Here is a 25,068-nt window from a genome sequence, read left to right as displayed (position 1 = left end):
AGAGGAAGGAGGGGGCTCAGTCTGGGAAGGCCGCCTGGAGGAGGTGAGCTGTCAGTAGGGCTTTGAAGGGAGGAAGAGAGCTAGCTTGGTGGATGTGCGGAGGGAGGGCATTCCAGGCCAGGGGGAGGACGTGGGCCGGGGGTCGACAGTGGGACATCTTCACTAGATGGGGCAGGGAAAACTTAAAAGAGTACTACATAGTAGCAACACTGATAAAAGGTTTGGTGCTGGAGGAAGCAAAATGATGTATTGGTTGTATTTAAACTTCCATTGCATTTTCTGTTGTTCATAATAGGCAATAGTTGACCCTATCTTAATCACTAATTATTATATTGAGAAGCAGAGTGGCCTAGTGGATAGAGTGCAGGCCTGGGTTCTAATCCCAGCTCCACCACTTGTTTGTTGTGTGACCTTGGGCAAGACACTTGACTTCTCTGTGCCTCTTACCTCAGCTGTAAAATACATTAAGACTGCGTGTCCCATGTGGGACAGGGCTGTGTCCAATCTGATTATCTTGTACCTACCCCCGTGCTGAGTACAGTATCTGGCACATAGTAGGCACTTAACAAACACACACACACACACTCTCTCTCCCTCTCTCCCTCTCTCTCCCTCTCCCTCTCCCTCTCCCTTCCTCTCACCCCCCCCCCCCCCCAGTACTTTGGGGGAAAAAAAACATTCTACATATTCGAAGTCCTTACACATCAGTTACCACACATCTCAGTTTATTCTCACCACATTCCTGTGAGGTAGGTAGAGCAGATTTACTTATCCCCATTTAGCTGATGAGGGAATTGAGGCCCAGAAAGGTGAAGTGATTTGCCCAAGGTCACCCAGCAGGCCATTGGCAGAGCCAAGGTAGAATCTGTCAGACGACTGCTGGACACTTTCAACTACATCATTTGTCAAGAAATTTCTCAACCCTGTTCTGACTAGCCTCCAGCTTTGTCTTCCCATTTGGTTAGGCTAACTATATTATTCTTGTTGATAATTGGAATCACGTTGTGGGCAGGGATTGTCTCTATTGCTGTATTGTACTTTCCAAGCACTTAGTACAGTGCTCTGCACAAGGTAAGCGTTAAATAAATACTAATGAATGAATGAACACTGACACATATTCTCTGCGTGACTTCCCTTTTCTTCTCAGTAACCGTCAGAGCAAAGGAAGAAGGGGCAGTAGAGCATTCAAATCTCCCAGTACTTGGAAATATCCATCCTATAAATCTCGGTTCTTTAGGGTTTCAATATTTTGGGTGCTTAAGAACATGTGTGGGTATGTGCAATGAAGGCTGACCAGTTTATCCAGGTCATTCCAGGTTTTTGAGTATTTATGTGTTGCCTGGGACAGCCTTCAGAAATCCAGCATGTGTCTTCAATCTACTAATACCACAAGGGCACATTTGTTTGAAAGTATGGCTTTGGACCAGAGTGAATTCCTGCAGCATTTCCAGAGCTTTCCCTAAATTGTTCTTGGAGTACTTATTCCTGATTGTATTTTCTGCAATTCACATCATTAGGTGAGATGGAATAGGACTGGGATGCCGGGAGAGAGGGGCATTCATCTGTCCAGTCGGTTTTCACCTAGTCTGTCCCCTGTCTAATATGGATATGGCACCAGGTGTCTTTATGGTCTGTATTTTTAGGATAAACATCCAGCCTCCCTTTACCTCAGCTCCAGATAATGGAATCCTGCAGCTCAAAAGTTGTTCCCCTGTTTCCATGGGCCAGAGGGGAACTCAGGAGTCTAGAGCAAAGGAGGGGTTTAGGAGCTCTCTGGGGACATTTTAATATGTCACTCCCTGTAGACTGTCAGCTTGTAGGCTGGAATAGCTTCCACCGACTCTGTTCTGTACTTTCCCTGGAAGTACTTTCATCTGTACATAGTGCTCAAAATACCGTTGATTGATTGACACTTTCTAAGTACTGTGGATTTCAAAACAAATTCTGTTTGACATCATTAGTCAGTTGTATTTATTGAGCGCTTACTGTGTGCAGAGCATGGTACTAAGTACTTGGGAGAGTACCATATAACAATAAACAGACACATCCCCTGCCCACAACGAGTTTAAAGTCCAGAGGTGGTGGGACAGACATTAATATAAATTACAGATATATGCATAATGCAGTGGGACTTGGAGGGGGGTTGAATAGAAGGAGAAAGGGTGACACAGAAGGAAGTTGAAGAGAAAGAAAAGAGGGCTTAGTCAGGGAAGGCGTCTTGGAGGAGATGTGCCTTCGGTAAGACTTCGAAGAAGGGGGAGACTAATTGTTAGATTTGAGGAGGGAAGGCATTACGGGCCAGGAGCAGGATGTGAGCAAGAGGTTGACAGACGAGGTTGAGGTACAGTGAGAACATAATCATTATGGGAGCGAAGTGTGTAACCTACTTAGTTAACAATAACGTATGCCCACTATCTTTAGGTTGGCTAAGGCTCACCCAATATAATGGACTGCCTTATGCATTCTGATATACACAGTAAGCACTCAATAAGTATGATTGGTTGATTGACTGAATACATTTCGTAATCCTGACTGGGCCTGGTCACAGTTATCCTCTAACCACATCCATTCTTAGCAGTGACCTTTAACCACGTCCATTCTCAGCAGTGATGTATACCGTATTTAGCAATCCTGGGCAATTAAATATACTATACATAAACATCCTTGGCATTTGTGTGTGTGTGTGTGAGTGTTTTTATCAATCTATGCACACAAGAAGCAGCGTGGCTTAGTGGAAAGTGCATGAGCCTGGGAATCAGAGGACCTGGGTTCTAACCCCAGCTCTGCCAGTTGCTTGCTGTGTGACCTTGAGCAAGTCACTTAAGTTCTCTGTGCCTTAGTTCTGCTGCTCTCCCTCCTTCTTAGACCATGAGCCCCATGCGGGACAGGGACTGTGTCCAACCTAATTTACTTGCATCTACCCCAGCACTTAGAACAGTGTTTGACACATAGTAAGTACTTAAATACCATAAAATGAAGAAACAAACAAGCTAATTGGTCACTTAATCACCTATTCATATTTCCATACTTTTGCTAGTCATATTGAGTGCTTACTGTGTGTAGAGTATTGTACTAAGCACTTGAGAGAGAATAATATAATAGACATTCCCAACCCACAAGGAGCTTACGGTCTAGAGGACTACTTCTAATTGAATCCTTGTTCTTACTCCTGATCCCACAATTTTTAAATGGTTTTTTTTTTGTCTGCCTTTATCCCCCATTAGATTATGAAGTCTTTGAGGACTTACATTCTGTCTTTTGCATTGGGGCAAGGATTGTGGCCACTTCTGTTGACGTGCCCTAAGGATCTATTGCAGTACTCTGCCCACAGAAGGCACTCCATAAATAGAACAATCAGTTCATATACAGCACTGTTTCGACTGCCTGTGTGTTTTGGATAAAAGGCTGGTAGGGAATTTTTCTTCCAAGAACACACATCCATCTGGATAGGTTGCAACTGGACATCAGAAAAATGGTTGTACACATGCATATGGCTCCAGTCCAGTTGCTTATTCTGTAGCACAAATTTTCCTTAGTGTGTTTCCTAGAGGAGGTAACCCTCATATTACTGAGTGAAATAACTGCTGATAATTTGATCCAGACTTTAAAGCCCACCTTCAGAGTGGGAGCCTAAAGCTGATAGTTGTTCATCCTTTTCTTGGCAGAACCCTTGACCTGTAAGCAGGAAGTTATTTGCATAATTGGTTAGCCAGAATTGGGCCCTCTGTAAATATCACCTTGAGAAGCAGAGGAGGAATTCAAGCACTAGCCCAGTAAATCATTACACATGGGTAATATCTCCTTATCAGTTTCACCTGCTGTTTAGAGCTCTCAAAAGGAACTATATGTAATACAAACTCATATTTGACCTACAGCTGCTTCTAGTTTTGTAGGCTGTGAGAGTAAGTAATACCCATGTCTATGATTCTTGGGTTGTGGGATTTTGAATTTTGGTAATAGATTGATCATTTGTATTTACTGAGTGCTTACTATGTGCAGAACTCTGTACTAAGCGCTTGGGAGAGTGCAGTACAGCAGAAGTAGCAGACACATTCCCTGTCCATAACAAGTTTACAGTCTAGAGGGGGAGACAGACATTAATATGAATAAATAATTTATAATACAGTTTAGAGATATGTATGTAAGTGTGGGTTTGGAAGTGGGGTGAATATCAGATGTCCAAAGGTCTAAATGCATTCCCATCTCTGTTGACGGCACTACCATCCTTCCCGTCTCACAAGCCCTCAACCTTGGTGTCATCCTCGACTCCGCTCTCTCATTCACCCCTCACATTCAAGCCGTCACCAAAACCTGCCGGTCTCAGCTCCGCAACATTGCCAAGATCCGCCCTTTCCTCTCCATCCATACTGCTACCCTGCTTGTTCAAGCGCTCATCCTATCCCGTCTGGACTACTGCATCAGCCTTCTCTCTGATCTCCCATCCTCATGTCTCTCCCCACTTCAATCCATACTTCATGCTGCTGCCCGGATTGTCTTTGTCCAGAAATGCTCTGGGCATGTTACTCCCCTCCTCAAAAATCTCCAGTGGCTACCAATCAATCTGCACATCAGGCAGAAACTCCTCACCCTGGGCTTCAAGGCTCTCCATCACCTCGCCCCCTCCTACCTCACCTCCCTTCTCTCCTTCTACAGCCCACCCCACACCCTCCGCTCCTCTGCTGCTAATCTCCTCACCGTGCCTCGTTCTCGCCTGTCCCGCCATCGACCCCTGGCCCACGTCATCCCCCTGGCCTGGAATGCCCTCCCTCTACCCATCCACCAAGCTAGCTCTCTTCCTCCCTTCAAGGCCCTACTGAGAGCTCACCTCCTCCAGGAGGCCTTCCCAGACTGAGCCCCTTCCTTCCTCTCCCCCTCGTCCCCCTCTCCATCCCCCCATCTTACCTCCTTCCCTTCCCCACAGCACCTGTATATATGTTTGTACATATTTATTACTCTATTTATTTTACTTGTACATATCTATTTTATTTATTTTATTTTGTTAGTATGTTTGGTTTTGTTCTCTGTCTCCCCCTTTTAGACTGTGAGCCCACTGTTGGGTAGGGACTGTCTCTATATGTTGCCAACTTGTACTTCCCAAGCACTTAGTACAGTGCTCTGCACACAGTAAGTGCTCAATAAATGCGATTGATTGAGAGCGAACCAGGACAAAGAGAGCTTAATTGGGGAAGGCCTCTTGTAGGAGATGTGAGCTTAGTAATGCTCTGAAGGTGTGAAGAGTGGTGGTCTGGCTCTTATGGATGGGGAGGGAGTTCCAGGCTAGGGGGAGGACATGGGAAAGGGGTCGACAGTGAGATAGACAAGATCGGGGCACTAGAGGAGCAGAGTGTGCAGGCTGGGCTGTAGTAGGAGATCAGTGAGGTGAGGCAGTATGGAGCAAGCTGATTGCTTTAAAGCCAATGGTAAGGAGTTTCTGTTTTCAGAGATGGATGGGTAGCGATTGGAGGTTCTTGAGGAAAGAGGTGACATGGACTGAACATTTTTGTGGATAAACAACTGGTGTAGCAGAATGAGAGGTAGGCCGGGAGGTCAGTGAGGAGGTAGATGCAGAAGTCAAGGCGAGATAGGATAAGTGCTCGGATCAGCATGGTAGCATTTGGGATGGAGAGGAAAGGGTGGATTTTAGCAGTGTTCTAAAGGTAGATCAGACAGGATATGGTGACAGACAGAAAGATGTGGAGTGAGGCAGCATGTGTTTGATTCTTCATGGTATTACATTGGAAACACCTGTAATTAATAGAGATTTAGGTTTATATTTATATAGTTTAAATTTCATTTAAATGTTAATATTTGCAACCATGATGTAGTCTCTCAAGTTTAAGTGCAGCTCAGAGCTGAAATTTTATGTGTAATTGTTCCCTGAATTCCTTATCTAACAAGTCATTTGTGTAATAAACATTCAAGTCAGTAGGTCTGCTCAAACCCTAATTGTGTTTACTTTTATTAGATTATCCTAAATCTCTAGTGGGTTATTTTTCATCAGCATCCCTCAATTGGCATTTTAGACATTCTGGGGAACTCTGGAGATTTTTTTTACATTGCTCTTCACTATATAAAGTGGTAATCAATTTTAAGAATGTGGTGCGAATTTACGGCTGGAAGTTTCCACTCTTGGGAATATCATGTAGTACATAAATGTAGCAGCTGTGAATGGGGCTGAATTTATTGGTTCCAGATATTCCAGAGCTCAGGTAGTGCTAGTCACCCACAACGTGCCCTTCCCCTTGTATTTTATCTCTGATTTTCCAGTCACGATTGCACGGTCTTGTATTCATTCTATTAATATGTTCTTGGTGGAGGTGGTAAGTTGATGCTAATGGTGATGGTCGGTGTCCCTATCAGGAAGGAAACAGTGCACAAACCTGTTTTTCTAGGTCAACCCCCAACTCTCAGGTGATATTGATGCACAACTGATTACAGTCCTGGTTTAGGTCTAACCTGGGGGAAAGGCTTCATATTCTTATCCCAGTTACTAAATCCTTCTTCTGCTCTCTGACTTTTTGTTTCATGATCTTGATCATGAGTCAGTAGAATCAGGATCAGAATTACCTTGAAAATGTTCAAATTGAAGAAAGAAACTTAAGCCAATTTTGTTATCATCATAACAGCTATATTAGAGTACATGCATTCATCCATGAAAACCTAATGTGAGCAAAGCACGAAGTGTCTTCTAAGAATATCCCCTAATAGGCAGATGTTAGGTGATTACAATATTAATAAAAGATGTAGTCTCTGCCCCTGAAAAACTAACAATTTACTGGGGTTATGCTAAACACTGGGGGCATTGCATGGAATTTTAATAAGACATGGTTCCTGCTTTAAAAAGGGAACACAGCATGCAGATGCAAGGATGGGCACAGAGAAAAGTGAAAAATTAGGAAGAATAGAATGAAATAAGGGGTATAATTCAAGAATTGAAACATTTGAACACTTGAAAAGCAGTGTAGCTTAGAGCATGGTTCTGAGGCTCAGGATCTGGGTTCTAATTCTGACTGGGCCACTTATCTGCTGTGTGACCTTGGACAAGTCAATTTATTTGAGCCTCAGTTGCTTCATCTGTAAAACAGGAATTCAGTATCTCGTACTTAAACTGTAAGCCCCAAGTGGGACAAGGGCCATTGGACCTGCTTATCATGTATCCACTCCAGCACTTCATACAGTACTTTGGCACATAGGAAGCACATTACAAATACCACAATTATTTGTTGTTAACCTAAATAATAATAATTAGCAAAAATATGATAATCCATTATCATATAATAATAATGATGACATTTATGAAGCACTTACTATGTTATGTACAAAGCAGTGTTCTAAGTGCAGGGGAAGTTACAAAGTGATCAAGTTGTCCCACAGGGGCTCAGTCTTAATCCCCATTTTACAGATGAGGTCATGAGGCCCAGAGAAGTTAAGTGACTTGCCCAAAGTCACGAAGCTGACAATTGGCAGAGCCGGGATTTGAATCCATGAACTCGGACTCCAAAGCCCGGGCTCTTTGAGGGGGGGCGGGAGGGAAGGGGTGGGTGTGTGTGTGTGTGTGTGTGTGTGTGTGTGTGTGTGTATACTCTAGATATACACCAGGGAATGTATTTCAGTTAGGGAACTGGTAACTTTGAAAGAGCAGAAGCTGAAATTATCCAGTCAGTCAATTGTACCAGTGAACCATTTATTTCCTGAACCATGTTTTCCGGGTTTTCTTTGTGGCAAATAATGTCCCAAACTGGGAGCAACATTTAGTCTGTAAAATGCTCCATAATTGACCATAGATTTGTCTAAAGGAATAACTTGTATGTCCCTCTTTAGAATAGACTTCTAGCATGTTGGACTGTGGGATTTTGGCTATTGTTGGACTTGAGACTTCTAGGTAGTCAGTCATTCATATTGAGCACCTACTGTGTACTTAGTGCTTATTCTCAGAACTAGGGAAAGGCACAAGGATGATATTCCACATGTAGTCTCTGGAACACAAGGAACTCACAGTCCAAGAATAAATGAGGAGGTTGCACTTCATGAACAAGGAAACATTGAATAATAATAATAATAATGGTATTTGTTAAACACTTACTATGTGCGAAGCACTGTTTTAAGCTCTGGGGTAGGCAACCCGACTACCTTGTCCCACATGGGGCTCACAGTCTTAACCCCCATTTTATAGATGAGGTAACTGAGGCCCAGTGAAGTGACTTGCCCAGGGTCACACAGCAGACAAGTTGCAGAGCCGGGATTAGAACCCATAATCTTCTGACTCCATCCTGTGCTCTATCTGCTACACCATGCTGCTTCTCTTGAAAAAACTAAGATAGTACAGCAATATATGAAAACAAGGACAACACTAAAAGGAGTAAGAGCATCAGAAAATTGGACTAAAGGAACAGTTTTCAGGCTCCTCACCATTCCAGCAGGCAGGTCAAAGACAGTTTTGTACTGGTTTTCATTTATTTTTTTAAATTAGTATTTAATAAGCACTTACTATGTCCCAGGCACTGTTCTAAACACTGGCCTAGATAATAAGGTTGGACACGGTCCCTGTCCCACATAAGGCTCACAGTTTTATTTCCCATTTTATAGGTGAGGTATCTGAATCACAGAGAGGTGAGTGACTTGCCCAAGGTCACCCAGCAGGCAAGTGGTGGAGCCAGGATGAAAACTCAGGTCATTTGACTCCCAGGGCTTTGCCCTTTCCACACTAGGCAGCGCTGTTTATGACATTTTAATCACTCCTGATTTCAGTAGTCACAGACAGCTGTTACTCTTGAGAGAGGGCGAAAAAAACCTCCACAGTTTACCGTACAAATTGTATGAGTTGCTGTGATATTGTATCTTGCTGCAGGCTCCCATCAATCTGCATTGTGTGAGATTACCAGACAGTCAATCAGTTGGGCTGTGTTAGAGCCAGAAACCAGTAGTGTTTGCACTTGCTCCTTGTTTCCCACTCATTGTAAAACCTCTGCTCTATCACTTGATAGGACTGGAAGGGAAGTCCAGAGGAAGTGAATGCCATTGCTGGTTCAGAGTGTTCCAGTGTGGTTGGAAAATTTTAGCAATGGTCCGGGTGAGAAGAACAAGACCTTATTGACAGGGTTCAATCCTGGTCAGGTCTGTTTCACATCAACTTTCTAAATAATCAGGGTTTTTTTTTTTGTTTTTTTACTCTCCCTCTCTTTAGGTCTCTAGTACCTATGTCTATCCTTTGTTTTAAGCAGGTTATATACTATGACTGTCACAAAGTGCTTTTTTTTAAAAAAAAAAAAGTGTTCTGTGGTCCTATTAAAAGTAAAATTATAAAGATTCTCATGTTTAACAAAATGTTACTGCAATATTGTACTGCAATTTTTTTTAATTGTGAAGCCTTTTTCTATTGAGCCTCAATCTCATTATTTGATTTATGTAACCACAGATTATTCCAACATTTCCGTTGGTGGCATAGACAGACCTCCTGTGTTATGTTCTAAATCAACCAGCAACATAATCTAATTTCAGTTGAAATTGGACACATACAGCCATACAAGTGTGTGTATATCATATAAGTGAAGGAAAAAAATAAACTATGCCAAGTCTCTCTCGTCTTCCCCATGCTAGTCTACAAAACAGAATATTTATGTCACGGCCGTAAGAAAATCTGATGGAGTTTTAAATGAACCACAAAATGTGACCTTTGGTTACTGCACTTTGTCATTTGATCTGCATTTATGCATGAGTTCTGCACTGGTGTAGTAAACACTTCTCTGGCAGACTTGGTGTTGTCATGCCTTATACTGCAACTTGGGTTCCAAATTGGAACAAAATAATTTAGGTCAATTTTCCTCATGGCCTATTTTACATATTTATTTTTTTACATTTTCTCAATTGGTATTTTACGTTTTCTCAGTGAAAAAAAATTCAGGGAAATTGTGGATCATTATCAGTTATCAATGGTGTTTATTGAGCATTTATCCTGTGCAGAGCACTGTACTAAGCTCTTGGGAGAGTGCAGTGCAATAGACTTGGCAGACACATTCCCTGCCCACAGCAAGTGGATGTATTTCTTTTTGCATTTAAAGGAGTTGTTTGCTATTAAATTCTCTGACAGTTGTAGTTAATACATTTTTTTCTTTAGACAGCACCAAAATATTGTTTTGAAAAGCAGAATAAGAAGCAGAGCATTCAACGAGAAAAGTCTGCAAATTTTGTAAGAGACGTTTTTGCAGTTGGGGCATGTTGACTGTAAGCTCATTGTGGGCAGGGAATATGTCTACCAATTCTGTTGTGTGGTCCTCTTTCAAGCGCTTAGAAGGGTGCTTTGCACACAGTAAGTGCTCAGTAAAAACAATTGATTTATTGATTGATAGTACAGATGAAATAACCATAGCCAAAATGTAAGGGAGCAAGGTAGTCTCCTACATCCTTAGTGCAGTAGGTGCCCAATAAAGTGGAAAGAGCATGGGCTTGGGAGTCAGAGATCGTGGGATCTAATCCTGGCTCCGCCACTTGTCAGCTGTGTGACTTTGGGCAATTCACTCAACTTCTGTGTGCTTCAGTTGCCTCATCTGTCTAATGGGGATTAAGACTGTGAGCCCCACATGGGACAACCTGATTACCTTGTATCTCCCTCAGTGCTTAGAACAGTGCTTGGCACATAGTGCTTAACAAATATCACAATTATTATTATTGATTGATTGAGCAGTGGTCCAAACAAGTGAAGAAAAAGTGAAAGATGGATAGAGGTAGAAAAGGGTGAATCGGAGGGAGAGCAGAGAGATTGAGGCAGAGACAACCTCACAGAGACAGAGAGTGAGGCACACACCTGCAGATAGAGGCAATTAGTGCTATTTATTGGGCACTTACTATGTGCAGACCACTGTACTAAGCACTTGGGAGAGTACAGTACAACGGAGTTGGTAGGCATATTCCCGTGACACACATACAGAGACCCTGGTGCAGACACACATGTGTTCGCATACACATTCATTAATTGTCGTATTTATTGAATGCTTACTGTGTGCAGAGCACTGTACTAAGCACTTGGGAAGTACAAATCGGCAACATATAAAGACGGTCCCTACCAAACATCGGGCTCACAGTCGCATACAAAGACATGCTAGGCATATAGCTAAGGAGAAATAATAGGTGAAGATGGGGGAAAAAAGGAACAGATGAGTGCAGCAGTTTAGGCTGGAGTTTCTCCCTCTGCTGGATAGGCAGCTCTTCTCGAGCCAGTGGCATTGGAGAAAAAGGTAGGCTGCAGGTTCGATGACTTTAAGCAATGGCTCTATTATCTTTTCTTCTCCTACAGTTTCTGTTAAGGTTCCACAGGGCCATTGGCTCCTCAAGGTACTCCATGGCACTGCTTCCTTTTGTATGTGTGTTTGTTTTTTTTGTTTGTTTGTTTTTTGCGGGGGGTGGGGGGGGGGGGCATGTGATAGGATGAGAAGCAGCATAGCCTAGTGGAAAGAGCCCGGGCCTGGGAGTCTAATACCACCTCCGCCACATACCTGCTGTGCATGACCTTGGGCAAATCACTTCACTTCTCTGTGCCTCGGTTCCCTCATCTGCAAAATGGGGATCCAGTACCTGTTCTCTCTCCTGCTCAGACTGTGAGCCTCTTGTGGGGCCTGATTATCTTGAACCTACCACAATGCTTAGTATAGTGCTTGGCACAAAGAAAGCACTTAACAAATACCACTATATAAAGTGTGTGTGTGTGTGTGTGTGTGTGTGCCTATGTGTCTAGCTATCTGATTATATATGTGTGTGTGTAGAGTTCTGGACACATTGAGAGCAGATAGTCTGGTTGTGTTAATTGTGAACTGATGTCTTCCTATCCATACAGTTGTATTGTTTATCAGTACTGACATCACCTGCTTATATTGAGATTCTAGTGTATCATCCTCAGTTAGAAAGTAACACTTTTCACAGGTCGCAACAGGTTGGGAAAGGCACAGTTGATGCATTTTTCCTCAGTTTTGTCTTATAGAAGACTGTGAGTTCATTGTGGGCAGGGATTGCCACTGTTTATTGTATTTTATTTTCCCCAGGGCATAGTACAGTGCTCTGCACACCAAGTGCTTAGTAATTACAATTGAATGAATGAATTGTATTTTGGTGAGGGCTGGTTCTGGTCACAGGTACTCATCTCCAACCCTTTTGCTACCAGCTCTCCTCCTGTGAAGCAGCCTCTGCTTCTTTAGGAATACTCTGGGTACAGACGCCAGTTGGCTTCAGCCCAAATTTGAATGTGGCGTGAGGGCACTGATAGATGGCCTGTCCTGCCCAAAACCTTTGATTTCCAGAGTCAGTTCCTTGACTCTGGTTTTCTCTCTCCGTTCATGAGTCATGAGAACACCTAGCCTGTCCTGGGCATAATGTAAGTGAAATTCACATTGATTTCAGTCTTTTCCCTATAAGTGCAATAATAGAGAAGACTAATTCTGTTTCACCTACTAATTATGTAGGTGAGAAAACCCTACATAAATCATCATTTTAATATTCATCTGCAGTTGTAGATTGCTGCCCTTGAAGCTTTCCACCAGTATCAACTGTGTACATCAGCCATTGTGATTTCTAACATTTTCCTATCTCTTTCTCTTCCCAGGATGGCTCGTACTTGGCAGAGTTCCTGTTGGAAAAGGGCTATGAGGTGAGAGAAACTCAATGAGCAACCCTGGGCTGATGGAATCATAGGCACCCAGTAGCCCCCAACTTCCTCTGTTGCTGTCTTCCAGTGTGTGTGTTTTCCACTGAATCCCTGATAACAAATCAAGACTCTAGAAAAGAATGTGTAGCCTGGTCCGTAATCACAACAGCTCATTGTACTATTTATCTTCTGGTGTCTACTGGTGGCTTTTCTCCTGCTCCTTTGGGTTCAGCTGCTTTTGCACACTTTCCGCACTCTCCGATAAAGCAGTAACTTGTATGTGCCAAAACTGTAAAGAATTAAAGAAAAATTTATGATGTAATGTCACAAAAAAAAAATCCCAGTCACAATGAAGTCACTTGATTTGGAAATTGCTCTAAGCAATAAAAACCTAGCTAATCCATGGCAGGCTGTCATTAAAACTTGAACCTAGACTTTTGCCTTCAGTTGGTGTTCTGGAGATTTATGAAAATTTAAATCTGAGCATATTTTTGTGGGGTTTTTTCCACATCAGCTTTATTACTTGTTTGCTAAAGGAACAGGAGCTTTATTTGCATTACTTGATGCAGCTGTGTGTGTCAGATTTCCCTAATGGAGAAAGTACAGTACAATGGAATTGGTAGATGCGAGTCCTATCCAAAATGAGCTTACAGTCTACAGGAGGATGTAGGCATTAAAATTAATTACAGATAGGGGAAATGAGAGCATATAACAATTTCCATGTTTCCCCACACCTCAGTTACCTCCAGTGGTTGGCCATTCACCTCTGCATCAAACAGAAGCTCCTTAGCAGCGGCTTTAAAGCACTCAATCATCTTGCCCCCCTCCTGTGTCCACCTTACTGCTCTCCAGTTCGCACACCTCACTCCTCTAATTCTAATCTACTCCTTGTACTTCAGTCTCCTCTATCTCACTGCTGATCTCTTGCCCCCATTCTGCCTCTGGCCTCTATGCATCCAATAGACAATTACTGCCCCCATCTTCAAAGCCTTGTTGAAGCACATCTCCTCCAAAAGTCCTTTCCCGACTAAAACCTCATTTCCTCTTCTCCTACTCCCTTCTTCATTGCCCTGATTTGCTCCCTTTATTCACCCCACCTTAGCCCCACAGCACTTAAGTACATATCCGTAATTTATTTATATTAATATCTGTCTCCTCTCTAGACCATAAGCTTGTTGTGGGTAGAGGCCATGTCTCCAACTATGAGAAGCAGCGTTGTTTAGCGGATAGAGCACGGCCTGAAAGTCAGAAGACCTGTGTTCTAATCCTGGCTCCACTTGTCTGTTGTGTGACCTTGCACAAGTAACTTCATTTCTGTGCCTCATCTATAAAATGGGGATTAAGACTGTGAGCCCCATGTAGGACATGGAGTATGTCCAAACCAATTAGCTTGAATCTTACCCAGCACTTCATACAGTGTCTGACACATAGTAAATCCTTAACAAATATCATAAAAGGAACCAACAACAAAAACTGTTATATGGTTATATTGTACTCCCCAAGCCTTTACTACAGTGCTCTATAAACAGTAAGCGATCAATAAATATGATTGATTGAATATTTACCTAAGTGCTGTGAGGCTGGGATGAGTTTCTAAGTGCTTAAGAGTTCCTGTCTGGAACTCTGTATTCTAGTATAGCTGACTTTCAATTGTATTTATTGAGCGCTTACTGTGTGCAAAGCACTGTATTAAGTGCTTGGGAGAGTACAATACAACAATAAATGGACAAATTCCCTGCACACAATGAGCTTACAGTGTAGATGGGGAGACAGACAATATGACTAAATACATAAATTATGGCTGTGTACACAAATGACATGGGGCTGGGAGAGAGGATGAATAGAGGGAGAAAGGGTGATAAAGAAGGGACTGGGAGAAGAGGAAAGGAGGACTTAGGGAAGGCCTCTCAAAGATGTGCCTTCAGTAAGGCTTTGAAGGCGGGTGACAGTAATTGTCTCTTGGATATGAGGAGGGAAGGTGTTCCAGGCCAGAGAGAGGATGTGGGCAAGAGTTTGGCGCCGAGATAAATGAAGCTGAGGTACAGTGAGAAGGTTGGCATTAGAGGGGTGGAGAATGCAGGCTGGGTTGTAGTAGGAGAGTAATGAGGTGCGCTAGGAGGGGCAAAGTGATTGAGTGCTTTAAAGCCAATTGTGAGGAGTTTTTGTTTGACCATACCTGACCATAGCCCTCCACATCTTCAAAGCCTTTGTGAAATACAACTCCAGGAAGCCTTTTCTGAGTACTTCCTATTGCTCAACTTATATCAGGCAACAGCTTCCTTAGAACTTGCATACTTGCACCTATTCTCAGCACTTACTACTATATCTAACATAATAACTTTATACTACCTATTCTCCTGATCAGCTATTTTATCAAACCATAATTTCCTACCCCCAATTATAATCTTGTTCTTTAATTTGTCCCACTATTAGTAAATATGAATCTGTCTAGTGCATTAGATTGTAAACTCCTTGCAGGTAATTAGCAGGTCTTGCTTCTAGTCTACCCAGTTCTCCTAATTGGGGTTGCATTTTTCTTGATACTCCATATTAGGAAGCACTCGAGCTGTGGTTTCTGACACCGTGAGTAGGCATACATGTGCATACGTGTTTCACATTACTTCTTCCTAAGCCATGGGGTCCTTCAGCCAAACAAGTTCTCTGTAGCAGACAAACATTCTATAATTCCCTAACAATGTCCTAGCAATAACACGTTGTGAAAACGTGCTCTCTAGTAGAAATAGGTGTGCTGTCCCAGGTGCTGAGCACAGGGTTGTGTGCTCAATACATTCCATTGATTGATTGATTGATTAAGATAGAATGGAAACCAGTAAAGGTATTTCAATATCCCTTTCTCCAGTACAGTGGAAAAGGGGAAGTTAGTAAGATGCCAACCTGTTTACTGTACCTCAGTCTCATCTGTCATGCTGCTGAACTTTCGCCCATATCCAGCCTCTGGCCCAAAACACCCTCCCTCTTCATACCCGACAGACAATCACTCTCCCCACCTTCAAAGCCTTAGTGAAGACACTTCTCCTTCTCATTTCCTCTTCCCTATTCCCTTCTGCATCACCTTTGCACTTGAATCATCGTGCTTTATTCTCCCCTATCTTTCCCTTCTGCGTCACCTTTGCACTAGACTCAGCATGCTTTATTCTCCCCTGTCTCAGCCCCACAGCACTTATGTACACATCAGTAATGTATTCATTTATGCTCATCTGTCTGCCCCTCTAGACTGTAAGATCGTTATGGGCCAGCAACCTGTCTACCAACTCTGTTGTTTTGTACTCTCCTAAGCACTCAATGAATATGATTGATATGAATATGATTGATTGAAAATAGATATTAAATGAAGAGCTGGGGATGTAAGGGGGAACTAGAATAGGAAAATACTTCAGAAGCAAGAGAAAGTGTTAAGATTGTGCTCAGTGTTATTCTGTACAGCAGCCAGGATTAGCAGGAGAATTCTGGGGAAGAGACTACTCGATTTGGCTGAAAGGAGTTCAGTGGAAACTATAAACACAGAAGCCACATTGCAGGGATTTGAAAGGGGAGCTGGAGGGAAAAATATCATAGACCAAGAACTTTATCAGAGAGTGGTTATCTGGTACTTAGATTAGAGTGAAGGGTGGACAGGGTCAAGGTCAGCATGACTCCGGACTCCCTCTAGCCAAACACGTACAAAGGAAGGAGGGTTTGGGTGTTAGTAGGATATTTGAAATGGAAAGAGAGGTGAGCAGCTGCAGAGCACTTACATATATAATCCTCTGCTCTGTTCTTGCCCGTCTGTAATTTATTTAAATGTATGTCTTAATGAGGTTTATTCTTGAATCAGCTAACATTTTTAACTTTTTAATAAAACATCATGGACCTATTGCTTATGAATTAATTGAAAATATCCTGGACTCTTCTAATTTTTCCAATTTTTCCTCCTATCCATAACTATTCCCTGTGTAGCACATTAAAGAAATATTGTCAAATTATTTTCTCCCTCCACAACTTCCTCTTATAATGAATAGCTCATTTTCTTGGAAAGAAAAGGTTTCCTTTTAAAAAAAAAAATTTAAGTACTTATTGTGTTCCAGGTGGCACTGTTCTGAACTCTGGGGTAGATACAAAATAATCAGGTTGGACACACTATGTCCCCAATGGGGCTCACAAACTTAATTCCTAATTTACAGATGGCACAGAGAAGTTAAGTGACTTGCCCAGGTCCTTTTGACTTCTGGGCCCATGCTGTATCCACTAGGCAACACTGCCTTCTATTATCAATGTCACCACCAAGAATCAGTGCATTGTCTGTAATACTGTGGTTCTTTAATGATTAGGCCTCAGTCTGGGAGTAACAAGAAGAAAGTAAATAGAAGCCTACCAAACATGAAGGAGTTAAAAATTGTTATGGAATATCAGGATGCAAGACTGATTATAGTAGTCATCCAGTGATCAGACTGGCAGTGGTTGCATTTGAGCTAGTTATAAATGGAGTCAACCCCTGCCTCCAAGAAAACAGTTTTCTTATCAGTGTCAGCTCATGGAAAGAGGTGCCAGACTCACCGTATTCTTGAGAATTGTTCCTCTGAATAAAAGATCTGGAGTGTAGGGTTCTTAGAGACAGTTGTCAGTCAATCCGATTTATTGAGTGCTTACTGTTTGCAGAGCACTGTACTAAGCACTTGGGAGAGTACGATAGAAGACACATTGTTTTACACTTTCCAAACTTGCCCACTAATGAGAACCTAGTAATGCATGTCCTTAATTTATTATACCCATAATTTATTCTATTCATATTTATTTATCCATATATATTACATACCTAATTTATATTAATGTCTCTCTCCCACTCTAAACTGTAACCTTATTGAGGGCAGGGGACAAGTCTACCAACTCTGTACTCTTCCAAGTGCTTAGTACAGTACTGTGCACACAGTAAACACTCAATAATTGCCATTGAGTAATTGATAGTGATCATATCCTAAAACTTAGGTGCTAATCTGTCATTATTAAAACACATGTACCTTCCTTGATAGTGTTTGGGCATGTCAAAAGTGTATCATCATGTGTATTAAGCCTGGTCTTGTTTTCTTTGTCCTTTGTAGTTATACATAAAGACCAATCCAGGTGTCCTAAAACTGATGGTAGCACCGTGAAGTGAATAATTTCTCCCAATACCACAATTGTATTTTAAGCACATCACTGAATTAAGTAGGAGGTGATAGATAAAGATTGGGTTCCGGAAAAGCCCATCCAGGGAGACATGTAGATAGATGATGTCCTGCTTCTTCGGCTTCTGTCCCTTTGATAATAGTCTTCTCTCTGACTGTAACTCCTTCCCCCTTATGAATCAACCAGACTACAACATTTCCCAGCTTTAAAACCCTCCTGGAGTCCCTTCTCTCTCAACAGGTATTTCCCAATTAATTTTTATGTCCGTGGGTCATATCATCCCAACAGTATAAAATTACATATTTCCAGCTACCCACAACACCTATGTACATATTGGTGTACAAACTCATTATTTACTCAATAACAATACAATTTGTAATTAGAGTAGAAAAGTCTTATCATTTACATCTCTGTTATTTGTATCTCACCTGTAAAAATAGCGGTTAAATACCTGCTCTCCCTCCTACTTAATTTGCACACCCCAGGAGGGACAGGGACTGTGTCCAATCTAATTAACTTGTGTCCAATCCATTCATTCACTCATTCATTCAATCGTTTTTATTGAGCACTTACTGTGTGCAGAGCACTGTACTAAGCTCTTTGGAAAGTACAATACCCAACAACGGGCTCACAGAGCAGTGTTTGATACATAGTGACATAGTGAGTGCTTGACAAGTACTGTTCAAAAAAAAAAAACCCAAAACTTCATGCTATTGCAGTATCCTCATCCTGCACTGTGCTGGAGAAGGGGGAGGGAGATCTCTCTTTAGAGCAGTGGGACTTGGGCCACCAATGTTAAAGGAGCAGCCTGGTCTACTGCTGCTTCATACCCACTGTTGCTCCTCCATTTTATATATTGTATTTTGAATATTTTGGCTGTTTTATACTTGATTCTGGGGCATTGTGTTTCACGGAGAAAGTAAGCAAAAGTAGTAAATCATAGGGGTTAAAAGTAATTCCAATATTTGCAGTTAGTGACAACTTTAGCAACTTGAGGAGGCCAGATGGGTAACTGTGAAGAAGACAGATGAAACAGCCCCTCCATCCTCTCCAAGAGCCAGTGGGGGCCCTACTACTATTTATAGAGAACTAATTTGGAATTCATTTTAAACACTTAGAATTACATATCAAGTAGTTCAATACATCAGGTCAAGAGGAGACCAACTAGATGTCAGTTGCTGCCCTGTTATTTGGCAAGAATGGGCCTCACTATAAATTCAGAGCTTTAATTCTACCTTTGAATGGCGTGATAAAATAACACTTACCATCCTGCCCAGGACACTTTTTTTCCAAGGTAAACATCCAAGTTCCCAAGATTGCCAGCCTCAAGAGGATTATTATTATTTATTGGATTAGTTTTCTGTTTTCTAGTGTTTCTCAACACTGTTGCCCTATCAGATTTGTTCAGAATTTCTAAGACCTTGAAAAGGATCTTGTATCTTTTTAGTTGGGGGCATGCTCATTGGTTTTCAGAATAAACTATCCTTTGCTGTATTTTCAGACTTAGTAACTTTAGAAATATATGCTGAATTTGACATGTTGCAATTCTTAACATGTTTTTATAGAATCATATAGAAACTTCATACTGCTCTTTTTTATTTTTCTTTTTGGTTACCTAAAAACTTTTCAGTGGCAAGAATCCCTGTAATCTTCGGTTCTTAGCTAGATTACTCATTTTGCACATATTTTGGCCTGCTTTGGCCTGCATTTCACCTAGCTGCACAAGTAGACAGATTTAGCTTTCATCAATTCTTACAGTAATACTTGTTGTCATGGATTAAACATTTGGCAGGTCTTTCCCTTATCTACTTATACTGAACAGGATGGGAAAAAATAAAATTGGTCAATTTTTTTTATTAACAATGGGATGGTATTTAAAATTTATATCTTCTGATTTTCATACTGAATGTATTTTAGTCATTAAACCTTGGTCTCAGAGATATTCAGAATGATATAGGAAACTTGACCAAGTGCAGCGTTTTAAAATGTTTTCCTTCATGAATATTTGTTCATTTAAGATAAAATTGTGCTGAATAGAATGCAATAATTAGGAGGTGGCAATATCAATTATTAGTCTGCAAGTTCAAAGATTTTGGAGAATGTTTAGTCTTTTGGCCAAGTCTTTTATAAGCTTAATTTATTTTCTTTGTTTTTAACTTTTTTGCAAAAATCATTTAAAATGTAACAGTGACTTCTAACCTGGTAAAGCAGTGTATTTAGATTGTCTATAATGAATCCAGTATAAATTTACCAGAAAGACCTTAGGTAAAAATGGATACAATACCAATAAATATAGTTATATTAAAATAACTTATTCACTTAGCAGAAATGTGCTGTTCTCTTCTCCAGTAAATTAGCAGATGACTCTGAAGGGAATAAAATAAAATGGGGGTTCAATGCTTTCTTGGTTGTATTGTTTGATGTTCTTGTATAGAATGTTTTCTTGTGCTTAATATTTACTTTTCAAAGCCCAGGCTTAGTGTGATATTTCCTGCTTATAATGTTTTCCTAATTACCAAGTTTTCTTACCTAAGTCTCTTGGAAAATGTTGTAATCAACTTCCCTATAAATGGTTTAAAGAATCTCATAGAATGTTTTGTTTCAATTCATTGTGTGATTTATTCTTAATATATTAAAACTCTACAGAGCTTTGCTCTGCTATCTATTCAAAAACCAGCAATCGCCTAAACTTCCTGCATGCTGTGAGCAAAGTGTCATATCCTGCCAATGAGTTATACAGGTGTATAAAATAGAGAACGATGGATGGGTAGAAGGAAAGGAAGAAAGATTCACTGCAAAGAAGCCACCTTGACATGGTACCTGAAGCAAAACTGGAAAAATAAGTCAGGTGTTCAACTCAAATTTCCACTTTTGAGACTGACACGTGCAGCCTGTGACCCAACTTGACTTGAATATTGGCACTGCTTAAGGCAAACTTTACCTAAGGAGGAAATTAGGTCTGGAACAATTTCTCTAATGTCCTAGGCACAAAAAGGCTTTCTTCAACACCAGACAGACATTTACCCTTGTTCCACAATTTTTCTTTCATGGACATATTTATCATGGCCAATTTATGGTTAAAAAAAAAACTCACTGTCCACTTCCATTCCTTTGGTGTCTTAGACTTTATTGTAGTATAATTATGTGGCTCAGGATTTTGTCTCAAACCTATGCTTGTTGATTTTTGAGATTCTGACTCTTTTGTGCACAAGGAAAGCTGTGATCAGGTAAATTTGTGTATATATAGTGCCTACTTTTGGAATCCTGAAATGTACAGCGATACCTCTAAGAGGATTAAATTTTTAGAAGCCCAGAGCAGAAGTATGTGACTGTGTATCTCATAAGCACTCTGATACTCATCACAGCCCTATGTACATATCCTTATACTCTACTATTCCCCTTATCTATAATTTCTCAAAATGTCTGCTGCTCCTCTAGTCTGAAGGCTCCTTGTGGGTGAGGACTGTGTCTACCAACTGTACTGAATTGTACTTTTTCAAGTGCTTAGTACAGTGCTGTGCACACAATAAGTGCTCAGTAATGCCATTGATTTAATTGAGAGTGGGTGGTAAACTGTGAGCTTGTTGTAGACAGGGAATGTGAGTTTATTGTTGTATTGTACTCTCCCAAGTGCTTAGTACAGTGATCTGCACACATAAGTGCTCAATAAATAAGACTGAATGAATGAATCAGTAGTCTTAAACTGATGGGTTATATGCTGAGAGGTATAATTTTCTCTTTGCTGATACTGCTGCAGTCTGTCTTCAGTTTCGCGGTGAAGAGATAGGCCTGTCAGCAGTATTTGATATTAGAATTAAGCCTTTGTATGTTTGGGAAAGGATGGGTGGTGGTAGATAGGCTTGCACTCAAAAACTACGTAACTAGCCAATTACTTTTGTTATCATTAGAAGAAAATAATGGAATGTCAGGAAGAACGATCCAAGGGTAAAAGCCAAAATTATAAATGATTATATTTTTTTCCTAAAGTTATTTTTCACTTTTTTGTTGCTTATAAAAGAACAAATATTCTTCTTGTGATGTTAGTCTGAAACTAAAGAGTAGTACAGCAGACCTTGTATTAAAAAAATACTAATTTACACTCTTATGTTGCCTTTCCCTCCTTATAGGTCCATGGAATTGTACGTCGATCCAGTTCATTCAACACAGGCCGAATTGAGCACCTGTATAAGAACCCGCAAACTCACATGGAAGGAAGTAAGCCTTTTCCCCACCCATATTCTTTTTCTGAGCCCATACTTCTAACGATGCTACACAAAATGCCTTTACCTTGGTTCAGTGTTTAAATCTTTTTCAGTAGTGCTCACTTCAGGAAGCAGCATGGGCTAGTGGACAGAGCATAGTCCTGGGATTCAGAGGCTCTGGATTCTAATCCCTGCTCCTCCACTTTTCTACTGTGGGACCATGGGCAAGTCACTTAACTTCTCTGTGCCTCAGTTCCCTCATCTATAAAATGGAGATTCAATACCTGTTTTCCTTCCTACTTACTCTGTGAGCCTTATGTGGAACTTGATTATCCTGTATTTACCCCAGCATTTAGTACAGTGCTTGGCATATAGTAAGTGCTTAACAAATTTTATTATTATCATTACTGTTATTTGTGGTTTTGGTTTTCCATTAGAGAACATTCAAAACTCATCAGTCATTGGATGTCTCATTTGCACAGGTATGGTTTTATCCAACATCTAATTTGAAATATTGTTGCCCAGAAAAAGCGATGTACATGCCAATTGAAGTGAGAGCTTCAGGCTGAAATTAATTCATTATTTTGGGCTGTGGATTTAATAAAATCAGCCCTGAGCTTAGAACAAATGAATCAGCGTGGCTTAGTGGAAAGAGCCTGGGCTTGGGAATCAGAGGACATGGGTTCTAATGCTGACCCTGCCACTTGTCTGCTGTGTGTCCTTAGGCAAGTCACTTAACTTCTCTGTGCCTCAGTTCCCCCATCTGTAAAATGGGAATTAAGACTGTGAGCCCCTTGTGGGACAACCTGATTTCCTTGTATCTACCCCAGCGCTTAGAACAGTGCTTGGCAAATAGTATGTCCTTAACATATACCATCATCATTATTATTATTAGAAGGACAATATGTCCAGCTGTTATTGATAAAATGTCCTTTGCCTGGATAAAATACAGTTTCCTCCTGGAAGGATGGAACTTAACATTCTCAAAAGCAGAATATCATTTTTGAATGCCTACCTTTCTATGCACAAATGAAGCAAAATGAATTACCTTCAAGGAGTTTATAGTTCAATACAGGCATTTCTTACTGCCCCGGGGTTATAGAAGATCAGTTCTTCTGAACTGTAAGCTTTCTGAAAACTAGTCGGTAAATCATTATTCATTCCAACATCCCATAAGGTCCTAATTGTCAGTGCGGACATGCTTGAGGCTTTGGAGTTAATTTAAATTTAAAATGTTTACTTTCATATGAATGAGTAATTTTTGTAGCATTTAGTAATATACATAATAGTGCTACTTATTTTCTAAATATCAGCAAAAAATGATTAGATTAGTATCACACTAACCTTGTTTTTTCCTGAAGCTTATTCTTGTGTGTTTCATTTTGTTCAAACTTTTAAAATGATGGTCCGGCCAAATATTTTCCATTATATACACTTGAAAGCTCAGGGATGTGGAAACATTGACTGGGGAATTATTAAGCAAGTGAAACACAGGAAATAACAGAAAATAAAATAAAGTAAAATAAAAAAGAGGTGCTTAGGAGATCCCTTTTATGTGACCCTACTGGTTTTTGACCAAGCACTGATGAACCAATGAGAATGCACATTTAAATATGAAACTTCTGTTATTCAGTGTTAAAAATTATACGCAAATGTAGAGTTATTTCATTAAGGAATGTTTATTTGCATCAACTATTTAACATGATAGGAGTAGAAGGAAGTACAATATATAGAAAGAATTGGTAACATTTTTAAACACAATAATTGTGACTATTATATTTTCAAGGAGTTACTGCTCTGTAAACAGATTTGATGATGATAATAGTGGATAATGATAGTATAAATTAGAAAATATAAAGAAGAAAAAAACATTCTGATTTGAGGAAATTCAGGAAAGATTTAGAAGAATACTTTTACAGAAATTAATCAGACCTAGAAAGAGTAAACCTTGACAAGGAAGTCTATGTGGATACTTTAGATTCAAAAATGGGAATGGAAGGTGAATGCCCCTCTTTCCTTTTCCCCACTAATGGCAGTCAATCAATCAGTGATATTCATTGAGTGCTTATTGTGTGCCAAGCACTGTAATAGGCATTTGGGAGAACAATGCAGTAGAGTTGATAAACATGTTCCCTGCCCTTTAGGAGCTTACAGCTTAGAAGACTGTAGATGACAGTGAGATTGAACTAATAATAGTGGTTGTAACTATATTTTTTTCTGCTCCCACCTGGTATTTGGAAAGTACAGAATAAAAAAGTGATATGTCCCCTAACCCAAGTAGCTCATGCACAAACTGAGTGAATTTACAGGGCATACTCTTTAATAAATCAATGGGAGCCAACAGTAGCATCTGTTGTCTGGTGGAGAAGATTTAGTCTGAAACTGGGGCTATTCTACCCAGTGAAAACACAGTAGGGAATGGCTGGAAGCCTTATAGGCAAGCAAATGTCCAGGATTTACCCATCAGTAGTAATCACCAGAAAGTTGGAACCCTAGAGCCGAGGCTTCCATTGATTTATTAATTGTGCAGGACTTCCAGGCCTGTCCTCTATCCACTAGGCCAAGCTGCTTCTGTGAGTATTTATTAATTTACTTAATTAGTATTTATTGCCTTCATTTATATGATTGTTCTTGTTTTCTGAAGATATGAAGCTGCACTATGGAGACCTCACTGACAGTACCTGCCTGGTGAAAATAATCAATGAAGTAAAACCTTCAGAAATTTACAACCTAGGAGCCCAAAGCCATGTCAAAGTGAGTAGCTCTTATCACCCATTGGTAATGAGTAATTCAATCCTCCTTAATTCAGGCCCTACCAATTCAGAATTGGCCACACATTTTTTCTAAACAACTTCTTCCCATTTTGAATTGCGATCATTTCATTTGAAAGAGCAGTATCAAATCATGCAATTTGTATCATAAATATATCTCCCAATATGAGCTACATGGGCAGTGATAATATTGGGAGAATGCATTTTGTAATCTGAAGGAAAATAAGGTAAGTATTGATAGTATTCCTGAGTCTGTGTGCCTTGGCTTAGCTTGATGGGGTGCTGTCCTCTGATTGATTTT

General features: G+C 40.6%; 1 long non-coding RNA gene across 1 annotated transcript; it reads left to right on the top strand.

The window, feature by feature from the left end:
* Window positions 1-12,586: 12,586 nt before the first annotated feature.
* On the top strand, window positions 12,587-24,744 carry LOC119948964. Its single transcript, XR_005457065.1, has 3 exons — window positions 12,587-12,634; window positions 21,922-22,009; window positions 24,641-24,744. It is a non-coding gene; the product is annotated as an uncharacterized LOC119948964 (long non-coding RNA).
* The last annotated feature ends 324 nt before the right edge of the window (window positions 24,745-25,068 follow it).

This window comes from Tachyglossus aculeatus, chromosome X3 (genome assembly GCF_015852505.1).
Source record: "Tachyglossus aculeatus isolate mTacAcu1 chromosome X3, mTacAcu1.pri, whole genome shotgun sequence".
NCBI lineage: Eukaryota > Metazoa > Chordata > Mammalia > Monotremata > Tachyglossidae > Tachyglossus > Tachyglossus aculeatus.
This window is presented reverse-complemented; position numbering and strand designations above follow the sequence as displayed.